Source organism: Canis lupus, chromosome 33 (assembly GCF_011100685.1).
Source record: "Canis lupus familiaris isolate Mischka breed German Shepherd chromosome 33, alternate assembly UU_Cfam_GSD_1.0, whole genome shotgun sequence".
Taxonomy (NCBI): Eukaryota; Metazoa; Chordata; class Mammalia; order Carnivora; family Canidae; genus Canis; species Canis lupus.
In genome coordinates, this window is record NC_049254.1 from 29,033,172 (window position 1) to 29,042,837 (window position 9,666).

General features: G+C 41.3%; 1 protein-coding gene across 3 annotated transcripts in view; it reads right to left on the reverse strand.

The window, feature by feature from the left end:
• Nucleotides 1-9,666, reverse strand: part of ZNF148 (zinc finger protein 148) — a 119,676-nt gene that overhangs the window by 109,514 nt on the left and 496 nt on the right. Inside the window, exon 1 of one of the 3 annotated variants that reach the window (XM_038583069.1) lies at nucleotides 9,143-9,273. The exons of the other annotated variants lie outside the window; for them this stretch is intronic. The gene's annotated coding sequence lies outside the window, so the exon portion shown is untranslated. Of the gene's footprint in view, nucleotides 1-9,142; nucleotides 9,274-9,666 lie in introns of those variants that run through there. 3 annotated transcript variants of the gene reach the window in all.

A 9,666-nucleotide genomic window follows, 5' to 3' on the forward strand; every position in this document is an offset into this window, starting at 1 on the left:
CCACCACCCAAGTCCTTATCCCCTCTCTGGCAAGGACATGTGAACGACCTCTTTTGTTTTATGTCACTGTACCACAGTATTCTACTGTAGTCTCTCTAGTTGCTGCTTCTGTCTCCAAGAAGCACTGGTCCTCTACTTAGGCCAAATAGTGGATATTTTCCCCAAGTTCTGTCCGGTAGCTTTCTCTAATTCTCTCCCCCTTCAGCGTCTCATCCCTTAACATTGCTTCTACATTTTCATTCCTCATATGGATATCCTCCCTCAGCTCCCAAAAATAACCTTTAAACCATCCCCCTCTGCTACAACCTAATGTATTCCTTAGGAACTGGAATATGTGATGATTTCTTTTTACCTGTATTCTTCAATCATTGCTTCAATTAATACCTTAATTATTAGTCCAAATAACTTTATTGCCATTATGACGCTACCAAATCCAGAATTAGTGGTAGCTTCAATTACCAACTCGAGGTACATATTCCCAAGTCTCTACTGGACCTCCTTCCTCAGTTGAATCTGGTATTTCTAACTCTGGCTAAGTAAGTCCCCTTGCATACTTCCACTGGTGCCTCACACACTGGTCATGTGTCTTAAAACCAAAGTAATTATTCTTCCCCACCAAAATAGTTCTGCTAACTGATCCAATAATTTTTATTAATGGCACTACCATCCTCAGTTACCCAAGAAAAGCCCCAAAATTTTCCTTCTCTTTCTCTTTTCCTCTAGTTCCCCAAAAGCCACTTGCCATCAAACCTTCAATTCTTTCTTCTATATATCTCATTTCTTTTATTCCCACTACCACCACCAAAACTTAGGTTTTCAACACTTCACACTTCTGTCATAGCCTTTTGACTTGTCTCCTAGTCACGAGGTTCTCTTCATTGCAAAAACAAAACATAACGAAACAGGTCACCACATATGTCTTCTTAAATCACCTCATTTCCGCATCAAAAATCATCAATGGTTCCCCAATGCAAAGTTAAAAATCCTTAGACTTCCAAAAAATAGAAACTAGCCAACTCTCCAATAATCGTGAAATGAATAAATACACTGTGATATGTTCATAATAGAATCCCACAGAGAAATGAAAAAGAATGAACTACTACTATATGCATCATGGATGAATCTCACAGACATATGCTGAGCATAAGAAACCAGACACAGATGTATGATACCACTAATAAGAAATTGAAAAACAAAACTACTCTGTTGTGATAGAGACCAGAATAGTACAGCTGACCCTAAACAATGCAGAGGTTGGGGAGCCAACTTCTCCCCACAGTGGTCAAAAATTCAGGCGTAATTTTTGACTCCCAAAAACTTTGCCAATAGCCTACTGTCGACCAGAAGCCTTACTGATAACTATAGATTAACACATATTTTGCATGTTATATGTAATATATACTGCATTCTTATAATAAAGAGAAGAAAATATTAAGAAAATCATAAAGAAAATACAGTACTATGCTGTAATTATCAAAAAAATTCCAGGGCAGCTCTGGTGGCTTAGCGGTTTAGCGCCGCCTTCAGCCCAGGGCATGATCCTGGAGACCCAGGATCAAGTCCCACATCAGGCTCCCTGCATGGAGCCTGCTTCTCCCTCTGCCTGTGTTTCTGCCTCTCTGTCTGCCTGTCTCTCATGAATAAATAAATAAAATCTTAAAAAAAAAAAAAAATTCCACTTGTAAGTGGACCTGTACAATTCAAACCCATGTTGTTCAAGGGTCACTATAGTTACTTTTCATTGAGCGGGACATCAACTTAGAAGTGACAAACGAGAGAGCCTTCCCAGGTGTTGGAAATGTTGAACTGGATGGCGGTTACATAAAGGTCTACCTACAAAAACTCACTGTCTTGTAACCTTAGGATTTCAGCACTTTATGTAAATAAGGTTGTAACTCAATAAATATTTAAAAACCCATTTAGACTAGATTGTGATGTTTCCTCTACTTTACAGCCTTATTTCCCTCCATTCATAACATGAACCCTAAATTCCAGCTCATCTAGACCACCAAACCCTAAAAGCATCCGCAACTTTTCTGTCACTCATTATCACACTCCCTCTTTTTGGAATACCAACCCTCACCACTTGCCTGCTATAATCCTTTAAGGCCTAAGCTACACACCAACTCCTCTCCAAAGTCGAACCTGCCATAGGTACTTCTGTCATGGACAGATGTGTACACATTTTTGTCCCTGGATAAACTCCTGAAGAAAATGATGTCATTTATAAACATATATCCTTCACAATGCCTACCATGGAACCTTGTGCACAGTATATACAAAAATATTCCCTGAAGAAATTATTGCAATCCCGCAAAAGCACCCTTCAATCTCACCCCTCCTTCTCAAACCAATCCATTACTGTCTCCATTTGCAAATCACTCCTCTGTTTACGTATTTAATCATTCAACAAATAATTGAGGACCTGCTATATGCAATAAACTTTAACTTCCCACTCAAACATCCCCCACTAACCTACCCCAACCTATATTCCATTTTCAGTTGCTGCCTTTTGAATCTTACCACAGCTCTAAATTTCCAGTCATCCTCCCCTCCGCTCACCGTCCAATCACATTCTCCCCCCTCATTTCTAGTCCTACTGCTATCAAACAAATTCAAGCCCTTAAGTTTCTCCAGTGGCCTCCTAACTGCGTTTCTCACCCCCCTCAATCTTACTATACCACCACACTGCCGCCAATCTCCCCTGTACAGTACAGCTATCATCAGATGAAGGTATTTAATATACAGGCTTTTATTCCATTCTCTACTCAAAAAAGTTGAGTAGCTATACGTTAATGATACATGAACGTACTTTAATCCTACGTTAGCATACTTTAATCCTCAAATCGTCACCATGACCCTTGCCAGAAGGTATAATAATTATCAATTTCTTGATGAGAAAGTGGAGTCTCAAAAGGAAGTAATTCTCTCCATAATAATAGCACAGGTAAAACAGAAGGGCCAAGACTACAACCTAGCCTGTTTGCTTACTAAGCACAACATCAGATCAAATACAAACTACTTGGCTTAGCTTCCAAGGCCATCCATTTCCTACCCAACCCCACTGACTCTTCCTACCTTTTATCATATTATGGCCTATTCACGAACTCTGTGTTCCAAGCTATAAGTTGTGATCAATTGTTTAGTCATGAAATCAGTGTGTGAGCGACAGCCACCTTTTTTTATTTTTTACTTTTTTGCCAAACAGAGCAGAATGGGAAACATACGCGTGCATCCAGCATGGTAAGGGATATGGTTATTGAAGCTTTTTGTTTTATACATACACATATTCATACATGCATTTTATTAGCTGAAGATGAGGATCATGGTAAAAAAAAAAAAAAAAAAAGTTAAACACTAACTCACTATTTCCCATAAATCCTTGGCTTTCTCACCTCTAAGTCTTTGTTTTTGCTAATCCCTCAGACTGGAATGCTCACTTTCCAGATATTTCTACCAGCCAGAATCCTATCCATCTCTTCAAAGACTAGCTAAAATACCACTTGCATGCCATTAAATGTAGTCCCAGGTTTTCCCCTAGTCAAATGTTTTTTCCTACCTTTTAACTTGAGTAACATCGTTTTCCTTCTATGTTGATCATAGTGGAGTTATTTGTGCACAAGTCCAGCTCCACTACTAGACTATAAATCCCAAAGGATTTATTCCTGACTACACTGAACAATGCTTTTACATATAGCAAATGTTCATTATCTGTTGACTGAACTCACCCCATCATTTTCTGAAAACTGTTACAAATCCACATCATAAATAAATTCTGCTACATTCTAAACTCCTGTTTATTCTTATCCTTCAAATTGTCTTACCATCTTCCTCCCAAAAATAACCATTTCAAGTAATCCTTTACACTTTCAATCTTCTTTGCTTTGCACTAAACATAAGCTATCATATATCAATAATCTTGTTCTTCTTTCATAATCATACTTTCCGTGGGATAACACCTTTCCTTCTCCATCTGGTTATCCTCCACTTTATTCCTAGTTTTCTAGCATTCATAATAATAGACCTTATATTTTTTAAACAGATTCTTCTTTCATTTTCTCTTCAACTAGACTTCCTCAATTATTTCAACTCATATTATAGCATACATTTATCTGTCAGCCCCATTAAATCCTTTGCAGAAAAAAGGCAGGTTATGAATAAATAAACTGAAACTATCAGAAACATATAGATCATTTAGAGCTCCTGAATTATCTGATATTTTCTCATTCATTCAACAAGCATGTGTCTACTAGACATATGCCCTCAATTCTCTGACTATTCTATTCTGTAATTCAGAAAGCAGATTTGAGAAAAGCACGCAGGAAAATGCCAAGATAGCAGAGCCAAGTTGACTCATGCTCTTCACTCACAGAGACCAAGTAATTTGTGGGGTACAGGCTCATAAAAGGAAAAACTAAAAGTTACACTAGACATAGATGGAAACAGACCCCCTCCCTTCGTTGTTCCAGGGAGCTCAAAATCTACCCAGCAAAGGAGAATTTGAAGAGGAACAAACCAGTAGGAGTAGCTAAAATGAAATAGGCAGAAAGCATTTAGACAAAAATAGATCCAGACTCTAGGTTCATTCTAGGGCTGCAAGAGAAATTTGGAGCAATTTAGTTCCTCTCCTGAGATCCCTAAGGAATCCTTTCAGATATCTAGCTAAAGTATGGTACACTTAAATCCTTTCCCCAAACCTCAGCCAATATTCATTTCTCCATTCCCTAAACTCCTACAGCATTTACTGTCCATAAAACTCATTTGGGATCTTAACCATAAACCATCCTGTTCACAGTAATCAAAGTGTTTGTTAACAAATAAACCCAGAATTTATTTACATATTAAACTCAGTGAGACCCTCTGGGAGGTACCACTAGCCTATTTATTCACTCTAACCATCCAACCATCTGATGCACTTCACCAACATTTATTCGATGTTTGACTACCTACAAGTGAAACGAACACCACTGCTCAACATATTTCCAACTTCCTCTCAGAGTGTTTTCCAAAATCAGTTAAGTCAACCAAGAAAACCATTCCTATTTCTGTGACTAGCTGAATTTAAACCAAAACTATTCTTTATTCACTCTATTTGCTATTGATAGATCTTCAGCATTTTTTTTTTTTTTAGGACTTTAGTTATTTATTTGAGAGAGAGTGAATGAGAAAAGAGAGAACACAGGCCTGGAGAAAGGGAGAGGCAGAGGGAGGAGCAGACTCCCCACTGACCAGGAAGTCCCTGTGGGACTCCATTCCAGGGTCTGAGCTGAACCCACTGAGCCACCCAGGGTCCGATCTTCAGCATTTCTAAAAATCAAATCTTTCAGACTAAAAAGATTTGTCACCAATGAGACTATTCAGTGTAACATTATGCCTCCTATTATTTATAACTGTGCCGTTCTGAAGGGATAATGAACTCTGAGGGTAGGGACCATGTTTAACCCACCTTTACAAGTCCAGTCCCCCCACAACACACAACAGGCACTAAATAGATAAATTCATAGAAGGTGCTAGAGGCTCAGAAGGGAATTCAGAAAAAGTGATCCAAAAAAGTTCTGAATGCTACTAGTAAAAATGACTACCAAAATACATAAATTCTCCTCTGGAGGCATACTTTTGATTTGTTTTTTTTTTTTTAAATCAACTTTTTGAAATCTTACACTATTACTAAATTACTTCATAACTGTCTTTCTCCGCCTAAAAGAATAAAAATACTATAAATTCCTTAAGGGAAGAAATTTCACCTAACAGTTTTTTATTATCATGCCAAAAATGAATTAAATCAGACATATTCTTAAAACAGCTAAGTCTCTAAGCAGTCATTTAGGTAAGAAAATCCAAATTAAACCAGTCACCAACTCCAGATCCAGATTTCAAATTTACTTCAGATTGGTGTGCCTGGGTGGCTCAGTCAGTTAAGTAAGTGTCCAACTCTTGATTTCCACTTAGGTCGTGATCTCAGGGTCATAAGACTGAGCCCTGTGTGAAGCCTGTTTAAGATTATCTCTGGGGCGTGGGCGCCTGGGTGGCTCAGTCAGTTAAGCATCTGCCTTCAGCTCAGGTCAAGATCCCAGGAGTCCAGGGCTCCCTGCTCAGTGGAGAGTCTGCTTCTGCTCCTCCCTCTACTCCCACATTCCTTCCTTCCCTCTCCCTCCCTCTCTCCCTCTCATCTCTCCCTCTCTTCCCCCCACCTCCTTCGCAGGTATGCACATGCATTCATTCTCTCTCTCAAATAAATAAATAAATAAATAAATAAATAAAATCTCTTTTTTTTTTAGAAAAAGATTCTCTCTCTCCCTTCCCTCCCCGCCATGCTCTCTCTCAAAAATAATAACAATAATAATAATTTACTCAGCTTAAACTAGCCTCAGATCAGACAAGAATCTTTGGTCCCACCCCTTCAATGTTTCAGCAGGATTTTTCCAGTCCCATTCCAATCCATTCTCTCTTCTTCCCTTAAATCTAAAGGCTTCAGCAGTCAGCTATCCCCTTTGTCCCTCACTCTCTCAAACACACAACACACACACAATTTCGTCTACAGTACTCCCATGGTACTTAGCAATTTGACACAGTCCCATTATTTTAACTAACAGTGAACACTACTTTCTATCAGTCATTCAACAGGTATTTAATATAAGCACTTAAAAATCAAACTGTTGTGAGTTTCCCCATAGATAAAAGAAAGTCTGGGCTCCAGGGTAGGTTAGTAGCCCTTTCAAAACAAGGAGAGAATAATTCCCATAAGCAAATACAAGATTTAGCAGTATATAATCTGCATGTGAATGCTGTTCTTATCCAAAGTAAGGATTCTCCAGAGGTGAGGTTACTTAAACAAGACTTCTGAAAAGGGGAGCAAGTTTTCTTTCTATTCTCCCCATCTGTCGACAGACTTATTTTGTTGGTGACGTTAAACCTCACACCTAAATTTCAAAAATCGGTATTTTATGAATCAACCCTAAAATATGAGCAGCATACTTTCTTCCACCATTATTCCCACCATATTAGTGACTTAAATATGCAAATTTCCTTGTAACTGCCACAAACCTCAGTCTCACCACTGTAATTTTAAATCTCTTTCACATCAACTATATCCAAATGTCCTCAGAATCCTTCACCCTTTCTTTAGCCTCCTACAAAATTATCACCACCTCCATCATACCCTGACCTTCATCCTCTTCCCCCTTTTATCACATTTCCCCATCCCTCCCTCCCTCCCTCCCTCCCTCCCTCCCTCCCTCCCTCCCTCCCTCCCTCCACAAAAAAGGAAACACATTATCCACACCAATTTATTCCTTCCTAAAAACTCCTGTAATAATTGCCACAGAAGCCTGGAAAGAACAATCAAGGGTCATTTTAATCCATTCCCAGATTCCCCACTCTAAAACTCTCCAGAAGACCGTCAAAGAACACTGCACAGTCGACCTGTAACTAATTCCAAGATGAACAACTATCATTGCCGAGCAACTCCTCCTCAGATCTGTAACCAGGAACCCTTATGCGGCAAAGATGTTGTTTCCCACAACCCAATGTTTCTTACAGGTCCATCCCTTAAACTTCACTTTACCTTCTCACCCAGTCTATTTCCAGTCAAATTTTAAATGCTCTCTCTTTAAGCACATTATCTAAAGATGTAAAGAGAGCTAATAAAAAAGGTAAAATAATAACCATCAAAGGCTTGAAAGGAGGAAAATGGGGATAACAACGCCAGCGACACAAATCCTTTCCATTCATAGAAGTCTTCTGACTCCACAATGTCATTTTGATCAATCGAGAAATAACAGTACACGCACATTACCCGCAGACCTGAGGAAAAGCATGATAAGAACTACAAAAATTAAGTAGTAGCCTCTGGAAAGTGGGACCACAATAGATGGGTGAGACAGGGGCTACTGCTTTTCATTATAAGCTCCCTCAGGACAATTTTACTTTTTAATTATGTATGTATATTATTTCATGCAATTTAAAAGGGAATAAAAATAATAATGACATGCTATACTTAAGTCTGTTAAACTTCAAACATTAAGTGATAATATACAGTGCAGGTGAGGGGAAAGAAAACAGACCCTCTCATTCTGTGATGACAATAAAAGTGGTTATATCCTACTATATAATATGCTGAAGCCCTTGAAGAGAGTAAACCTAAATGTACTGACAAAAGTTTTCCAAATAAAAAAAAAAAAAATCTTGGATTATTTCCATTAAAATTTTTTTAATAAAAGCCCCTCTCATCTCTAATGCTACATTCTCAACCTCCTTTAGATACATTTGCTAAACAAACGAATCACTGAATTTTCCCATCCCTGTCCCAAATTTCTTTCCATCTTTCCCATTAGTCCCTCCACCCTCTATCTACTTCCAGAAAATGATTTTTTTCATACCACCTTCCCCTCAGTTGAATTAATATCACAGTGTAATGTGTGGTCTTTCTTAATAATAAAAAGTGAATGATTTTTCGGGTAGATCTTAAAAGAGTACGGGTCTAGCCTCTATTTGCCTCTTGAAAATCTGGTCTGGTGGAAGCTCAGCAAATCCAAGAGGCCCTGGTTCAGTTCCTGATGTGGAAATGCTAATACTCCCTGTAACCTGGCTCTAGAATCGTGCAGTCTCTTCAGGTTCCCCTAGACCTCGAGACAACCAGTCCTGACCTCCTTGCAACCCAAGACCCACACAGATATTCTAGATCCTCCACTCTGCAGGCTGATGCATTTTCCTCAACACCACAATGCCCGCCTCAGTGAGAGTACACATTCAGGAGCCGTGAATGGCAGAAGGTCTCCCACCGGCCTCGGAGTTAGGGAACCAATCCATTCGGACTAATCTGAGCTCCAAATGCAGCCTCCAAAGAAAGGCCACCGTGCACCGACCCCCCCACCCCACCCCCCTCCTCCTCCACCACCACCACCACCACCACCACCACCACCACCATTAATTACAAGCCTGGGTACTGCGACCCAGGGCGGATAATATGGCATCAGTTCTCCTGGACCAGATAAGCTGAAGAAGAAAACCGCCAAGTCAAGTAATTTCCATTCCAGCGTTCCCGTTCACCCGGCCTCTAGCAGATGACAATACTTCCAAATTCGCTAAAATCTAAACTCCTCGCTCAGGGAGGGAATCCCCTGCAGGCCAGGCGTCTCCTTACCGTCTGTTTCAGGAATTCTCCCGGTCACCGGCGGCGCAGGTCTGCGAGGTCCCAGACCAAGACCTACGGGCTCACGTCTGATGGTCAGTGACCCCCGAGCACTGCGGGGCCGCAACTTACCAGGTGTCACCTACGGGGGAGCCCCAACAGGTCCAGAGCTAGGCCGCCCTGGCCCGTCTGGGGACGTCCTGGGTCCCCGGGCCAACCTCTGTTAATCCCAGCACTACATCTGTCTACGCTATCAGGCACTCTCCGCATAGTCTCCGGCGCCGAGCACTTCCTCTGGCTTCAATCGCGGTCCTCTCTATGCGCGGAAACTCCTGGGGTCGCCTCCTTCCCTCGCCTCGCGAGCGCCTCGGCTCCTTGCAGGGCGGCAGGCCCGCCGCGGCCGCACAATGAGCGCCCCCGGGCTCCCCGGGGCACCGTCCGCGCCCGCCGCGGCCCCCGCCCCCGCCCCCCGCGCCCCGCGCCCCGGGGCACGCTCGGGCTGCACGGCCGCTGCGGCCTGCGGCGCGGAGGGCGCG